An 18,583-nucleotide genomic window follows, 5' to 3' on the forward strand; every position below is an offset into this window, starting at 1 on the left:
ATATTTATTGTTTTCTTTATTTGTTCATTGTCTCCCGAGGATAAGAGTGATATCTGTTTCATTTAGTACTATCAGTGTGCCTGCGTATAATAGATTTGTAAATAGATGCTGAATGAATGAAAGCAATGTGGACTAGAGCCCTGGAGTGAGAACTGCACTGGAGCTACAGATAATGGCAGTTAACATCCCACAGCTGGATTTATAGATGTGAAGAGGTTGTTCAAGCAACTGGGCAGGAGGAAGAGGCTCATGAGAGAGTTCTGAGGAATATAAGCGTTTAAGAACCAGGAAGAGGAAGAGGAAGAGGAGAATAACAGTGAGAGCAAGAAATTTTCTTGTTGAAAGAAAATGAGAGTGAAATGTGGTGTTGGGGGAAGAGAGTGTTTCAAGAAAGGAGGAGTGAATGCTGTGCCCGATTATTCAGAGGTCAAGGGAAAGTTAAAAAATATGTAATGGATTTACTAAATGGATTGCTTTTGTGTGGTAGGTAGAGATAGAAGTCAGGTTGTGTTAGACTAAGAAGTGAAGGTTGAAGTAGTAGCAGAGGTAAGGAGTAAGGACAATTTTTTTTTTTTTTTAAAGACAACTTGATGCAGTTTAGCTACGATGAGAAGAGGGCATGGCTGGGTTGGAGGAGGTGGTTGGGTCGGGAAAGATTTAAAAAAATATAGAATGACATTAACATATTTAAATGCTGAAGGGGAGAAATTGAAGATAGATGAAAAGTGAGATTTGAGGCCAGCTGATCCTCTAAGGGGGTGAAATGGCATGGAATCTAGAACCCAGTGAAGGAGTTGATTTTTGACACATAGAATACCACTGTCCTTGTTAACAGGAAGAGAAAGGGATGTGTTTCACTTGCAGATTATTTGGTGGCAGAAATTGAGGGATAATATCTGATGTTTAAAAATTTCTCTGAAATATGGGGTCTGGCATTTACTGAGGGGTTTGGTAATGGTTTTTCGTTTTTTTTTTTTTTTTTTGAACATGATTTTTTTAAAGCTTCTATAGATAATGAGATAAGCTGATTAGGGAACTATAGAATGACTGTGATACAGCTTCTAGTATTCATCTGAGGCAATAGTGTCTGCTCGATATTGTTGTATGATACTTTTTCTAGCAGAACACAGCAACCCCTTTGTAAGTATGGAGAAGGAGATGTTTGAATTGATCCATGGGGTGGTTTTGTCAGTCTGCTGTGATGGAAGGGATTTTGAAGATTTTGTCCTGCAAACTGTAAAAGGGACTGACCATGAAATTTAGTTGGAGTGGAAAGGAACTGAAGCCTCAGGAATGCTAAATGATGATGGAGCAATTATAGGGGGCATGAGACTGAAGATATAAGCAAGGTCACACTGTTGGTGCTATGCCCAACTCAGAGATAGAGCTGGAAGTTTGGTGTCTCAGAAGTGTAATGATTAGAGATGTGGAGAATATCCAGTGGTAGCCATATCAAAGGGTGTCCAAAGTGGAGATTAACATTCTCTGGTAATGTGCAGGTCAGGATTTGAGAGTTGGGGATACTGCCTGAATCATCCACCTTCATCCTGTAGTCATTTAGGATGTTGACTGGACTTCCAGGGGGAAAAGAAAGCAGTAGGTCCTTAAGTACTCAAGGAATGAGGTGAGAGGACCATGAAGTGGATAGACATACCAAAGAATAGGAGTCAAGGGTTTCATCTCTAGGCTTATGGAAGCAGATATTGTGTATGTGGCAGGGAGTTTTTGTTCTAAAAATGACACAGAAATTTTAGATGTCAGGTTTGAGGAGTCCTGGGAAAATGAGTGACAGTCTATTTAGGAGCATCTTAGAGCTGCTCCATCCTGTATTATAAGTCAGAATCCAGGCAGTCAATATAGACGTGTTCCTTTACTTATGTCCTCCAGTTCTAATGATTCTCCAAGTTTATTAAGTTAGTCATTAAACCTTTGAAAATAGATCCTCCTCATGTATCCACTGCCACTGCCCATATTTGGTTTTAAGGTCTGGACATAATATTTCTAGTTTTAGTCCTCACTACTTCCTGGGGACTTTAGCTTATTATCTGAATTTTTGCCCTTACTCTTGGCCCTCTTGGATAGGATATCCTACCTAAATTCTGTCCCTTGTATAGTAAATAAACATTTCTTGTATTCTGCTTGTTTGGCATCATGGTGAAGTCCATGTACTTTTCTTTGTGGTCTGGTCTATTTACAAACTGGTCGCCCAATTCTATATGTTCTTTCTCTCTAAGCTTCCATGTGGAGAAAAGGGAACCCTTATATACTGTTGTTGGAAATTGGTACAGCCATTATGAAAAACAGTATGGTATTTCTTCAAAAAATTAAAAATAGAACTACTATATGATTTAGTAATTCCACTTCTGGATATCTGTCAAAAGGAAATGAAATCAGGATCTCAAAAAGTTATCTGCATTCCACGTTCATTGTAGCATTATTCACAATAGCCAAGATATGGAAATAACCTAAATTTCCTTTGACAGATGAATGGAAAAAGAAAAAATACATATACAATAGGGTATTATTCAGCCATAATAAGAAGAAAATGCTGTCATTTGCAACAACAGGGATGAACCTGGAAGGCATTATGGCTAAGTGAAATAAGCTAGACAGAGAAAGAAACTACTGCATCGTATCAAGCATGTGTGGAATCTAACAAAAAGCAAATTTCTTAGAAACAAAGAGTAGAATGGTGATTGCCAGGGGCTGAGGAGAGAGGGAAATAGGGAGATATAAGATAAAAAATTTCCAAAGCTCTAATGTACATCATGGTAACTGTAGTTAATAATATGACATTGTATGCTTGAAAATTACTGAGAGTAGATCTTAAGTGTTCTTATCACACATACAAAAAGTTAACTACATGAGGTGATCTGTTAACCATCTTGATTTTGGTAATCATTCTACAGTGTATATGTATATCATCATCATATTGTACACTTTAAATACATCCATTATATATGTCAATTATTCCTCAAAAAAGTTAGGAAAACATTGAAAAAAATGAAACTCTGCTAATGTGCTTTTTATGATTTTTAAAAATAAGGCTGAGACACCATGACCTATTATGCTTTTAATTAGGCCCTGCACACTTCTCTGTCCCATTCACTGTAGCCCTACAATAAGGATCAGAGGAAGATTAAATTCTAAAGGTATTAGAGGTCTTTTCATTTATAAAATCTTTTTGAATATTTTTTGTTCTGTGTTAGGATAGGAGCTAGATATTGACTGACTTCCAGGATATATAAAGTGCACATTATCTATAAAAATCTGACACGTTTGTGGACAAATGGTTGTTTCCTCATCTCGTATTCTTTAAGCTACCGTGTCACTCCAGGGCTTGTGGCTTCTCAAAGCTTTAGCAACACTAATGCTGTGAAATTTTGAAATCTACTTTCCTAAAGTTCACATATCTGATAATTTTTAGCCATTTTCTCCTTTTTAATCACAAAATCTAAGTTCATGTGATCTTTTACCAAGATTTATTTTTTTACTTTCTCTTATTAATACAATCCATTTTGTTTGTGTAAATTATGTTGACAGTAGTACTCCTTTTTGCTTTTTCTACATGTAAAAAGATGTTTAAAGTCAGTTTGGATTTAACTTTTTAGTTTCCATTTTCTTACCCATGTGCTTTTTTTTTTTACTCTTCTTCCATTTCACTTAAAAATGTTATCCTTTTCAATTATATCCTATCAATTTTGATATCCTGAGAGAAATATAGATATGGCCAATTCTTTTATTCACTTTCTGTATTGTCTAGGGTTCTGACTTACTTTGGGGAGCTAGGCATAATAGTTATAAATTTCCTCTTATGATTTTCCTTCCTTATTCTCACCCATTTCTTCTCTTTCTCTGTTTCAACTTTCCCAGCTTCAACTTATTTCATTTAATTTATTTCATTTAAATTCTTTGAATGTTTCCTCATCCCTCTTTCCAAGAATGTTATTTTGTGTTTTGGCAAGTCAGCAGACTTGATACAATGGTGAAGTTCTTAGCTATTCTTTCTATAAGTCAGTGAGGTTTAGTTTCAAGGTAATTATCAATAACTCAGTAAAAGTCTTAACTTGTGCCCAATTGACAATGACAACCCTCAAAGTTAGTAGGAGTCCCACATGCTGTAATAGTCATTAAGTAACAGAGTTACAAGTAAAATAATGTACTTACCAACAGGTGGTGCAGCTTTTTGTTGAAATATAAGCACAAACAAGTAATTATTTGTTAACTTGTTGAATAGCACATTTTCCTTTTTTAAATCTTCCAATGGAAATCTTATAAAATGACACCCAAACGGCACAAACACTTCTGCATCGGTTATTGTATTGTTGTAATTCCTGGCCAAAGGGTCTGTTATTGTTGTGTACTATACTAAGTGCCCAGAATGGGGAGAACTGTGGTGAGATTTTAGCCTCATCACCCACCTGCGGTATCTCTGCTACGTGAGAAGCTTATGACTGGGGCTGTTTATTGAAGGGGAACCCATTACTTCCCTAATCATTTATATTTATCTTTGAACAACTCATGATTACTTTTCTTAATAGCCTCTCAAATGTACTTTCTCTTTTCTCTCTTTCTATGTAGATTCCAATCTACATTATTTTTTTAAAAGTGAATTTTACTTGTTTTGAGGAATATACCTTCTGAATTATTCAGTGCATTTAAGCTTTTCAGCAAACTGTCAGTAATCCCTAAAAATCCTCACCTATGGGGGGTGAGTACACAATGAGAAATACTAATATGAGGTTTTCAAATTTGGGTATGTTAGTTGCCAGATTAATTAAAAATTCTTCATGAACTTATTTATCCCAATACAGCTTATATTGAGAAATAGAAAAAAAGCTTAAGGGTGGGTTTCTCGGCATTTCCTAATCTATAAACAAACATAAATGAATGTAGTTTAACTTGTAGATTGCACTAATATGCTTCTTTGAGTTATTTCAACATCTAATTTCCTTAGAGCATAACAACGTTCATAGCATTATTAAGGCCCATTAAAAAAATCACATATTGTTTTGCAGCTTGGTTACAGTTTTAAAATTAAAATTTCCTAGTAATTAGTAAACTTTTGGGTATGGAAGGGAAAAGGCAAAAGAAGATTTAATAACATTAATTTTAGCAAACTTGGACATAGATGCAACCAGATTCAGCAAAAGCACACATATAGCTAGAGTGAAATGACCTTTGAGTGAGACATGGAAAAAGAACTTACCTCTGGCTCTCCCATCTCTTTCTATAATAAAAAAGAAATAAATGAGGTCCAAAATTCTTGGATATAATTTATTCTTGAATATGAAATAATTACAGTAGCTAGTGATAACTAGTTGATTAACATGTGCCTAGGCATTGTTGCAAGTGATTAAACTATTTTAATTCCCAGTGAAGTCTCATGAGGTGGCTACAATTGTCACCTTCATTTTACCAGTGAAAGAACTGGGTAGATATAGGTTAAGTAAACTGCCCAAGATCAGACATCACTTCACAAGGTCAGACATCACTTCAGTGGTGGAGTCTGGATTTATACTTAAGCATCAGAACCCCAGAGCCCTTACTTTTTTTTTTTTAAGAAATTTTATTGAGATATAATTGACATGCAATAAATTGCATATATTTAAAGTGTACAATTTGATATTTTTTCTTATTAGTAATGTATATATGGCAATCCCAATCTCCCAATTCATCCCCCCCACCCTGACCCCGCTTTCCCCAATGGTGTCCATATGTTTGTTCTCTAAATCTGTGTCTCTATTTCTGCCTTGCAAACCAGTTGATCTGTATCATTTTTCTATATTCCGCATATATGTGTTAATATATGATATTTGTTTTTCCCTTTCTAACTTACTTCACTCTGTATGACAATCTCTAGATCCATCCATGTCTCTACAAATGTCCCAATTTCGTTCCTTTTTATGCCCCAGAGCCTGTACTTCTGTGGTCTTTTATGTATATATTATTTTTGGTCTTTAAAGTTCTATGTTGGCTGCTTTGGCACTATAATCCAAGACAGCAAAATCTCTTTAAACATTAATTCCTTCACTTTTTCATACATGATCTTATTTTCCTTTTCTTCTGTTAACTGTCTTTACTGTTTTCTGAGGCAGAGAATATTATTAACTTATTTGCGATCACTGATCAGATAAGTGGTGATCTGGGATTAGAATTCATGTTTGTCTACTTCACATTATATCCTTCATATGCCTTGTAGAAGTGAGAGAAGATTTTCCTCTTCCAGTTATAAAACAAGTGCTCAATAAATGTCTATCATATTTTAAGCATCATCAGGTGCCTCCCTTAAAGACTGAATAAGTCTAGTGAAGGTTAACATGACTACTGGTTGTGTACTGATGTGGGAAGAACTCACTAGAGGCACTACAGGATATTGAGGAGGAAGTGCCGCCTCCCTTCCCCCCACCTCTTTTCTCTCGGACTCTCTAAGGAGTTAAGACCCTCTAGGAAGTGTGAGCTCTCCCTTTTTAGAAGAGTCTGCTTTAGTCTGAAGATCTGTCTTTATGAGGTCAGCCTGGTACAGTGGGAAGGAGCATGGACAGATGAATTAAATACTTAAATGTGAAAGTTAAAACTACCAGGGTAATGGAAGAAAATGACAGAACATCTTCAAGACCTTGCTTGTGGGAAAGGACTTCTTTGAATCCCCAAAAACACAAACCATAATGTAAAAAACTGCCATATTTGAGCACACATAAATTAACTATTTCTTTTCAACAAGAACATCTTACTTAACAGATTTGGAGTAGTTTCAAAGGCTATAAGTCACAAAGAATTAATATTAGAATATAGAAGTTGTTATGGGCAGAATGTTTGTGTACCCTTTCCCCAAATTCATATGTTGATGCCCGAGCCATTAATGTGATGATATTAGGAGGTAGGAGATAATTAGGTTTAGATTAAGTCATGAGGTTGGAGCTCTCATGAGAAGGTTAGTGCCCTTATAAGAAGAGACACCAGAAAGCAAGTAAGTGGTGTCTCTCCCTTCCTTCCTCCCTCTCCCTCCCTCCCTCCCTTCCTTTCTGTTCCATATAAGGACCCAGCAAGAAGGTGGCTATCTGCAAACCATGAAGAGGACCCTAACCAAGAATGCTCGCACGCTAATCTTAAACTTCTGGCATCCAGAACAATGGGAAATAAATGTTTGTTTTTTAAGCCACCCAGTCTATGGTATTCCATTATAGCAGCTCGAAGGCATGGTAATAAATAAAAATAAAGAACTGTATATCTGTATTTTTAAAATGTTTTCCTCTGTTATTTTTTTTATTTCCCAGGTAAAGATATAGAGGACTGTTTCCTTCAGTCTTATTATAGTACCTCTGTAAGAAGGTATTGAATGGGGAAGTGAAGAACCTCTGAGAAATGAAACCTTGAAATTTGGAATTTTCAGCATAGGGCAAGAGGTGTAAGTGGTCTGCTCATGGTCTGGTTTGAATAGCATCATTTGAGACAATGACTTTGGACAGTATAGAAATAGCAATTTCTCATTCTTCCCCACATGATGATCAGAGGGAGATGGCACTGGAAGATGTTCCATTTTATAACTTTATGAATCTTTCTTTCTCCCTGCCAGACTTGGAACCAATATTGCCTAACTTTTTTATGTATATGATGCCCATTGTCAATAAATCTGACATACTTTTGGCCAAATGGTCTAAGCTTCCTCTAGTGTTCTTAAATATTTCTTTTTCTCTGAGAGGAATCATACTTTCTCCTAGCTATGGCAAGTCTTCCAGGTTTATAATTGGAACTTTGGAAGTTGGCTTTCCTAAAGTTTAGCCTAGAATATCTGACAATTTTTAGCTGTTTATCCTCAGTTACCCCAAAATCTAAGCTCATGTTGTCTATTATTTTTTAAACATACCTTTTCTTATTAGTATAACTTCTTTTGTTAGTATGAATTGGGTCGATGGTAATTCTATGCACTTCTATTCATTAGAATACAATATAATCAGTTTGATTCTTTTGTACTTTACTGTTTATATTTCCCCACCTAATTGTTATTTTGTTAGAATTTCTCTTTTCATCCTATTTGTAATATTAATCCTAATTGATTCTCTCCTATTAATTTTGGTATCTCAGAATAAACATAGGTATAGTCCATTTTTTTATTCTCTTTACTTGTTCAGATTCTCAACTAAATTTTTGGATCCTGTGTGTAAGATTTAGAAGATCTATCAAGGTATTTTAAAAAATTATCCTTCTTCTTTGTATTTCTCTATTTTTCTTTCTCAGCTTCGACTCATTTTTATTCCTAGTAAGAACATTCTTCTTTGTTGCTAGTAAGTCAGTTGACTTGATTGAATGATAATGTACTTCTATGTTTACTCTTTCTATAAATCATTTGGGTTAGGTTTCAAGATAATTGGCAGTTAATGGTAAAATTCTTGACTTTTGCTCCACTTAAAAATAACAATCATAGAACTTAATAACAGTCCTGTGCATGCAGCAACAGACTATATCAGTAGAATTATAAGATATGGTACTTATTAGGAAGTGGTGAGGTTTTTGCTAAAATAAAAACACAAACAATTGTTATTTTTAAGCTATTAAGTATACAACATATTTCCCTTGTAAATATTCCTTAGGGAAGTCTTATAATATTCAAAAAGCACAAAGACTTCTGCATCACTTAATTTAATGCTCTGATTCCTAGTAAGGGGGCCCTTTACAAGACATAAGAAACACAGTCTCAGTTCTGGAAAGTACTTAATTTTTAGTTTTTGTTTTTTGCCATTATTCCATAACATCATTTTGAAGTATAGTTGATTTACAAGATTATATTGCTTTCAGGTGTACAACATAGAGATTCAATATTTTAATAGATTATACTCTATTTAAAGTTATTGCAAAATAATGGCTGTATTTCCCTGTGCTGTACAGTATATCCTTGTAGCTTATTTTATACATGGTAGTTTGTGTCTCTTAATCCCATACCCTCATCTGACTCCTCCCCTCTTTCCTCTTGCCACCGATAACTACTGGCTTGTCCTCTGTATTTGTGAGTCTGTTTCTGTTTTGTTATATTCATTCATTTTACATTTTAGATCCCACATGTGAGTGACAACATAGAGTATTTGTCTTTCTCTGACTTATTTCACTAAGCATAATACTTTCTAGGTCCATCCATGTTGTTGCAAATGGCAGAATTTCACTTTTTTTTTTTTTTTTAGTAACCGAGTCATATTCCATTGTACGTATATACCACATCTTTATCCACTCATCTGTTGATGAGAACTTGGGTAGCTTCCATCTCTTGGCTACTGTAAATATAATGCTGTTAAGAACATTGGGGTACATGTATCTTTTCGCTTAATTCTTAGTTTTTTAGATGAAGTGGACCATAGTCTACTTGCACATCTGCAGTGGGTCTATAAAATCCCTGCCAACTAAGAAATTTATGCTTGGGACTCTTCATTAAAGAGGAGCTCATTCCTTTGTGCATCCTTTATATATTCAAATCTTTTAATAGCTCAGAATTTATGCAGTTTATATACATACATATTTTAAAAGAGTTCATTCTTTTTACAAAGTAGTTAATTCTTTTCCTCCAGCTTCCCATGTTCCCTGAGAGCTTGCAAGACTTAAAAATTCTGCTTCTTTCCTTTTCATTTCTCTTAGTTTTTTTTTTTTTTCATTTCCCACTCACTCTCTCATCTTGTTTTTCAGATATGCTCCATTAATGTAAGAATGGAGGGAGGGGATGTGGGGATATATGTATAAATACAGCTGATTCACTTTGTTGTACAGCAAAAACTGGCACAACAGTATAAAGCAATTACATTCTGATAAAGAGCTTAAAAAACAAAAAGAATGTGTGACTAGAGTCTTGCACTGATTTCTAAATAATTATTTTTGTTCATCATTTAATTTTTCTGGTTCAAAAAATTTGCTAGGGGCTGTTTTTTAATTAGCATAGAGAGACATGGAAAAATATCAAGGTCTAGAGAAACTATCCCCAACCCCCTGCCCCCCCCCCAAAAAAAAACTGTAGGAATATCCATTGTAGCATTATTTACAATAGCCAAGATATGGAAGCAAACTAAGTGTCCATCAGTGGATGAATGGATAAAGAAAATGTGGCATATATACATTCAATGGAATATTATTCAGCCATAAAAAGAAGGAAATCTTGTCATTTGCAACAACATGGATGGACTTTGAGGTATTATGATAAGTGAAATAAGTCAGACAGAGAAAGATAAATATCACATGATCTCACTTGTCTGAGGAATCTAAAAAAACAAACAAAAAACTGAACTCAAGGATGCAGAGAACATATTGGTGATTGCCAGAGGCAGGGATGGGGTGGGGGATGGGTGAAGTGGGTGAAGGGGGTTAAAAAAGCACAAATTTCCAGCTATAAAATTAATAAGTTATAGGGATGTAATGTACAGCATGGTGACTATAGTTAATAATACTGTATTGTATATTTGAAAGTTGCTATGAGAGTAGATCTGAAAAGTTTTCAACACAAGGAAAAAATGTAACTATGCGTATATATGGTGATGGATATTAACTAGACTTGTGATCATTTTATGATATGTTTGATTATTGAATCATTATGCTGTACACCTGAAACCAATAGAATGTTGTATATTAATTATATCTCAATAAAAACTATAGGAATAATTTTCAGACTATTATTTACACTGAAAGACATAATAGCTGAGGAAAAGAAAAAAAAACTTGCCGATTGGTTCAGCAAATCCTGATTCAGAGGAAAAACATTTGTCAGTTCTAATTATAAAGTCATATGCTATCATATTAACAACCAATTCTGCTATGGTATTTGGATTTTTTCTAGATTTTAGCCATAATATTTACTTAGTTGTAAATATATTTCTAGAAATTATGTTCTCTTCTTTTGTTTTATATCCTTAGTAATGCCCAAATTGAAACTATGGACTAAAACACACAAATAATTATTTTGAAGACTTGCTACTTACCTTTAAATCTAGAGATAACTAAATCTAGAAATGCACCTGAAATTTCTTTTTACTATAGCATCACGGATTTTTGTTTATGCTCATGTAACACATATAAGAAATACATCATAGTAATTAAACTTGGAATTCTTTTAGTGACGATTGAGGCTTAATAGTTATCCAAATGTTTACTGTTTGAATTTTCTCTTGGGCAAATTAATGGTACATGTTCTTCAACCATTTGTCAATAGAAAAAATTATTGACCTATAGAAATGTCTTTTGTAGGTCAAACTTGCACTAGCATCTATGGTATCATTTCTACTCTGTTGCTTTGAAGAAATTGATTACATAGTTGGTGCCTCTGTTGTGTTCTAAGAGAAGACCTGATGATTAGAATTAGAGCTCCTTTAGAAGGGCAAAGCAAATTGTCTTCTTGGAGCCTATTTAGCTATTGTTTTCTTGCCCATTGCAATAGGTTTATTGGACCTGTCAAGAAGTCATACCACTTAATCTCCCTTCTTTTTTTTATACTTTTATTAACTTTCCCCATCTCTTTGCTTATGCTTATGAATATCACATTGGATACAGCATCTAAAACTGGTTTGATAATAGTATTTCTCATAATGGGTATAATCTATTAATTGTTGATTCTTAATCTTTCACAGCATCATCAATTATTTATCTGTATCACACAAAGACAGTGTAGAGAAATATTAGCACTGAGGTTTTAGACAACTGATGTAATAGCAATAGCGACAGCAGTAGTAAAATTAGCTTACATTCTATGGACTTTAGGATTTGAAAAGGAACTTACTGATGGTTGATGCAGGTACTTTAAAACAAAGAAAAATAAAGACATAAGTAATGTGTAGTATGTGAAAATATATCCAATCAAGAAATTTCTTTAGGTATGCGTGTTACAACAAAATTGTCAGTCATTCAATTTCCAGAGGGTGCCTCCAAAAAGAAAAGTCAACAGGATTTCAAAACAGTTGAGATTATTTGTGTTTAATGAAAGATCATTTTAATATCTGATTAATCCCAGAAATTTTAGTAATCTATTTGAAGGGCCTCTGTTGAGAAGCTATTTTTTGTGTACTTTACCTTTCTTATCCAGGGCAAAGAACTATTAAAATCTCTTAGGAAAGTGGTATGATGTTGCAGTAAAGTTTTACCTATCACTCTACTTTTCTTCCGTAACTGCACTCTTGTCTTCTATATAGATTCCTTCTATATTTTGAAAGAATTTTTATTTGTTTTGTGGTATTTAGTCTTATAATACGTACTTTTAAGCTTTCCTGCAAATTGTCAGTAACTTCTAAAGAAGGCTCACTGATGTGAGAGGAACATAAAAAGTGAAATAAAAATATTGGAACTCACAAAGTTGATTTATGGCTATGGATGGATTTATCTATTAAAATGTCTTCATGCACATGTTTTCCAGATACTAGTCACAGAAAAATGACTTACTGGAAATTTTCTCAACAGTTCCAAAAAACAAAAGTAAGGTAGAGTGTTTGACCTACTATCTTACGCTTACCCAAAATATTTCTTTGCATTGTTTTAATACCTAGCTTCGAAACCAGCTAGTTACCTTTTTTTTTTCGGTGATTCCTAGCAGAAACATAAGTGCATGCATCATTCTTGTATTCCCCCTTCTCAGTTTTCTGTCTTTTTAATGACACAGTGTAATGTGTATAAAGTTTAGATATCTCTTTAATTAGTTCCTCTTCCTTCCCCCTCTTTTAATTCTATGACTAGTTTCCTTCCCTTCTTCAATTGTATCATTTAAAATGTTGGTATTTTTTTCTGTCCTAGTATGGACATGTAAATTTTTTTAAATAGACAAATCAGTTCTCTTGATATAACGATATATTTATCAGTTTATTCTTTCTACAAACCATTGAGGTTCATTATAATTTAATCACCAGTAACTTTAAATTAACTTTTGATTTTCTAAAAGTGAAAACTCTATTAATAAAATCTTATGTATCCTGTAGTAGTCCAGTATATACTGGTGTTATAAATATAAGATAATAAACTTACTGGTAGGTGGTATAGCTCTGCCTGAAATACAAAAGAAGTAAGCATTAGCCCATTTTGTTAGCTTATTATTGGACTTAAATACTGCTAATTTTCCTGTGGGGAATCTTTTGAAATTACATGCAAGAAACACCAAAACACCAAAACTATCTTGTTATTGTAAACCCAGACAAGGAAGCCCTTTATGAAAGGTATACAGTATGCAGTCTTGGGAGAGGAAAGAATCTTAGAGGGACTTAAGTATAGTTACTCAAAATATATTTAACTACTCCTGTATACAGACACACACAGAGGGGTGATTGATTCAGCTTTTCTTTCTAGCCTTTGAGATCTTTTGGGGACTGGAAAACCACTGCTTATTTAACCTTGATTGTTTGCTCTTTTCCTGTGTTCATTTTCTTTCCCTTTTTTCCCTTTGCTTTTTTCTTTTCCTTTGTTCCAGATATTATGCATTATTTTGAATAAGAAAATTGAATCAATACCAAAATTCTTCTAGTCTGTGTTTCATTTCTCCCTTTAAAAATTAATAGATTTTTTCCCTGTCAAGAAAAATTCAATGGGAAATGGTTGGAAGCTGGAAAGTCAGTGAAAATTAGATCAGGTTCTGCATAACAGAATCGAAAAACATAACACCAAAGAAATCAGTTCTAGACTGTTCTTTTAGATAAAAGGGCCCAATAATTAAGAAAAAAAGTTAAAGTGACTTAATGGCTGATTCAGCGAATCTTAATTTATAGATAAACAATTGCCATCCATTATTAAAATATTATTTTTTATTATATCTATAGACTAACTATAGTTAACTATTGGGTGGGCCAAAGATTGCCTTCAGTTTTTTTAAGTAAAAATAAAAGACACATTTTTCATTTTCACGAAGAACTTTATTGAACAATGTATTCACCCTTTTGTTCTACTGCCTTCTGCTATTTTTCAGGCAACTTCATGATTCCATCTTCCCAAACTTTTTATCTTTTTTAGCAAAGAACTATTTCAGATGCCTTTTACAGTCTTCCAGGGAATTGGAATTTTTTCCATTAGGAGAATTTTGTAAAGACCGAAATCAATAGAAATCTGAAGGTGCAGTGTCTGGTGAATACAGTAGATGAATCAGGACTTCCCAGACGAGTTGTAACAGTTTTTGCCTGGTCATCAAAGAAATATGCGATCTTTCATTATCCTGATGGTAGATTATGCATTTTCTTTTGACTAATTCTGAATGCTTTTTGTCGAGTGCCACTTTCAGTTGGTCTAATTGGGAGCAGTACTTGTTGGAATTAATCCTTTGGTTTTCCAGAAGGAGCTCATAATAGAGCATCCCTTCCAATCCCACCATACGCACAACGTCACCTTCTTTGAATGAAGACTGGCCTTTGATGTGGTTGGTGGTGGTTCATTTTGCTTGCCCCATGATCTCCTCTGTTCCACAGTGTTGTACAGTATCCACTTTTCATCTCCTGTCATGATTTGTTTTAAAAACGGAACATTTTCATTACGTTTCAGTAGAGAATTGCATATGGCAATATGGTCAAGAAGGTTTTTTTCGCTTAACTTACGTGGAACCCAAACATCAAAGCGATTAACATAACCAAGCTGGTGCAAATGATTTTCAATGCTTGATTTGGATATTTTGAGTATGTTGGCTATTTCCCGTGAGGTATAACATGGATTATTCTCAATTATTGTTTTGATTTGATTGCTATCAACTTCGATTGATCTAGTGGACCGTGGAGTATCATCCAGTGAGAAACGTCCAGTCATAGCACCTTCTCCATAAACTGCAGAAATCCTTTTGTGCATTTCAGTTGCATTTTTATCTTTCTTGAAATAATAATATGCTGAAAATGTTGTTTTCTTTCTTCCATATTCAATATTAAAATGGCTACACAAAAATTCACCAATTTTGATGTCTTTTTTAAAAATGCATGCTGATATGACAGCTGTCACATACAGTCTAACAAAATTGCTTCAGATGAAGTTAAAGACAACTAAGTGCTACTAGAGCCATCTTGTGGAAAGAAAGAACAAACCTTTTGGCCCACCCAATATTTGGACCTTTCCTAAATTTTGGTTAAAACATTTAATGCAGTTGCAAACAGCTTGCTACACTTTCTTTTTTGGTAATATTTCTTCGGTCATGTCCAATGTGTAGCTACTGGTTAATCATTTTGAAAGTTTGTTACTTGCCTGAAGAAAAACATATTTGTTTCTTTGCTACTCCTAGAACATTTTTAGTCTCACTCATTTAACAAGCACTAAATTATAGATTAGTGAGGTTATGATTTGTATTTATTTAATGATTGTTTATTCTTGAAATTTTTTCTTGTATGATTTCAGTGCTCATGTTCTTTAACTATGTAAATCTCCTTATGTTCCTTGTGGATCTATAATGACAATATGGATATTTGACATTTCAAACGGATTAAATCCCACTTATCACGGATATTGCACTTTTTTCTTATGAATTTGAGGATGCTCACTTTTTTTTTAAAGAATCTATTTTATTTATTTATTTAATTTTATTTTTTGGCTGCTTTGGGTCTTTGTTGCTGTGTGCTGGCTTTCTCTAGTTGTGGCAAGCGGGGGCTACTCTTCATTGCGGTGTGTGGGCTTCTCATTGTAGTAGCTTCTCTTGTTGTGGAGCACAGGCTTCACTAGTTGCAGTGCATGGGCTCAGCAGTTGTGGCTTGCGGGCTCTAGAGCTCAGGCGCAGTAGTTGTGATGCACGGGCTTATTGCTCCACAGCATGTGGGATCTTCCCATACCAGGGATCGAACTCGTGTCCCCTGCATTGTCAGGCAGATACTTAACCACTGTGCCACCAGGGAAGTACCAATGCTCTTACTTTTGAATTTGAGTATTGCTCTTACTTTTGTGGAAAAAAGAATTGCGTTTTCTCTCTGGGCACCATTTAATTTACATTCTTCACCTTTTGTCATGGGTGAAAACCATTTAGGAACCTAGCAAAAATTCTTATCCTTTAAATTTCCTTCTCTTCATTTTACTTTTGTTCACTTGGCTTGCATATGTGTATGATTACCACTTTGAATTTGGTATTAAATTATGTTTGATATTGATAAGAAGTTTAGATGATTAGGAGAATCTCTCTTAACTCACATCATCTAGTAATCAGTGTGCTTAATTGAGAAAATGAACAAACTTATGGATGGGTGTTTTAGGACCTTTTCAAATACAAAGATAAGACAAGGAAGATAATACATTTTGTCTAGGACATAGATGACATAAGAGATTTTACATGTGTCCTGGGTTAAAATAAAAGTTATTATTTTTACGCTTCCCAGAGGATGCCTTGAAATACAGAAACTGAGACTAGAGTGAAAGTTCATTTTAATACTTGACTCATTTTGCAGATTTCAGTGTTCTTTGTTGGGAGATATCTGCTGCAAACTCTGTGGAAGTGGGTAAATTCCTTTAGGTGCCTTTATGTTCCCAAATAGAACAGGCAGAAAATGGAAAAAGCTTTTAGAAAAATATTAAGTTGTTTAAGCAATAAGAGAAATAATAATATTTCTCCTAATTAATCTAGAGGAAAAAAAGTCTAGTTTGAGAAAAAATAAGAAGGTGAAGGACAAGAACCAAAAAAAAAAAAAAAAAAAGTACTGCAATAGCTTACATTTCTCTAAATATGAAAGTGCACAAATCAATTTACCAGCCTCCAGAAAGTTATTCTGAACAAAAGAGTGAAATCTCCACTTATTTCTTCGTTTGTGAGAGTGCTTTAGAAAAAGTCCATTAGTAAATTCCTATTCAGCACTCAGAATTTGTGGGCTTCGGTCTTCCCAGGGAAAGTATTACCAAAGCTACCAACTGTTGTTCTCCTAGGAAATGACACAGGCCCATAGAATATTAAAGGTGGGAAAATGTAATGCAGATCATCTTGGCAAGACTGCAGTCCCCAAAAGACAATGGCTGTCTTCATTATAAGAGTCTGAATAAGGTGTTCTTGATCCAGAAAATGATTCATTTTTGGCAGTATCTCCAGTACTACAAGAAATATACTTGTTCATAGTCAATTTGAGTGTCCTTTGATTTCTTGAAGAATGCAGAGATTGCTTTAAAACCTTAAAATAGTCTTTTTTACTGCTGAAAAATCTGGTTTGATTTTGCAGAATTTTGATAATCTGTGTTTCTTCAGTTCTTGAGCTCCTTTACTTCTGTATTACCCATCATTCCCTTGACTGCTGATAGAGGTGAAAAAACTAAATGCCATCAGTTATGACAAAGAAAAAGTTCAAGATTAAATCTCCTGGGATTAGTTATAATAACTTAAGAAAAATATGAATTTTCAGGCTAACTGGTTATACTTAGGAGAATGACAGTATAAGTATGCAGAGAGAATAACAAATTAAAAGAGGCAATGTTAGTTGAGGTGTTGGAACTAAGAGAACTCTAGCCCAGCTCCTGCTACTCAGGAAAGGGAAAGAAAGGGTGCTCACTTCTTTCCCAAATAATGGAGGACTTGATTTACAATTTATTTATTGTATCCCACAAAGGAAGGGTACAATATCTTCCATTGAAAAGAATCCATCCTTCAATCGCAGGAGGAACAATAATTTCTTTCTTTCTTTATTGTATTCTAGGAACAGCTGAAGTATTCAAAATTTACTTTCAAATTCCAAATTCTGGTTTCCTTTAGGTTTCCAGAATTCGGTAGTGACTAGGAGGCTGTTGCTCAGTTGGCAATTTTCATTTCCCGCTATGTTCATATTAATACAACCCCCTTCTTTCTTATTTTGGTATTTGTTGTTAATGATTTTGAGGGCTAATTCATATTGCAAATAGAGAAAAACATTATCCTGATAACTAATAATGATGAAACTCAAGATTTACAAGAATGGTGTACAAATACTGAAAAAGGCAGCAACTGAATTAAAGGGTAGGGAGGAAGGAAAGAAATGACAAATAACAGATATTAATTTCAAATCAGTCTCTCTCACTTCATGTATAGTACCAGAAAGTGAAATAAAAGAGTGGGGTCCGCCTACCAAAATCTCTCATACGTTAGGAAGGTGGACACAAGGCTCCTATAGCTTTTGGAGCATAAAGGAAACTATTCTTCCTACACATTTCACTGCGCATGAATAATTGCACTTGATTGCCCTCCCCCACCAAAAAATACTGTGAGTGGAAACTGTCCTCAATCATTCCTCCAATTTATCCAACAAACGGTTCTTAGAATATCTCTCTGTATTAAATAACTGGGTTGCAAAGATAAATTAAACTGGGTTCCTGTCCTCAAATGACTCATAGTCTAATAATCCAATAGACAGAAGAGACAACTAACTAAATAAATATTATCAAAGTATGTACAGGTGCCAGGTAGTATTCTATGTGCTAAGGACTCAGTGGCAAAGATGTCAGATAAGGCTTTTTTTTTTCATTCTATTTATTTAAACTAAAAAAAAAAAAGAATCAGTTCATCCATTTCTCTCACTTCCCAGCCCCTGCCTCCGGCAAGCACCAATCTCTTCTCTGTATCTTTGAACTTGTTTTTTTTTGTTTGTTTTAGATTCCACATATAAGAGAGGTCATATGATATTTGTCTTTCTCTGACTTATTTCACTAACATAATGCCGTTGAAGTCCATTCA

The sequence above is a fragment of the Hippopotamus amphibius genome, chromosome 11 (assembly GCF_030028045.1).
Source record: "Hippopotamus amphibius kiboko isolate mHipAmp2 chromosome 11, mHipAmp2.hap2, whole genome shotgun sequence".
Taxonomy (NCBI): domain Eukaryota; kingdom Metazoa; phylum Chordata; class Mammalia; order Artiodactyla; family Hippopotamidae; genus Hippopotamus; species Hippopotamus amphibius.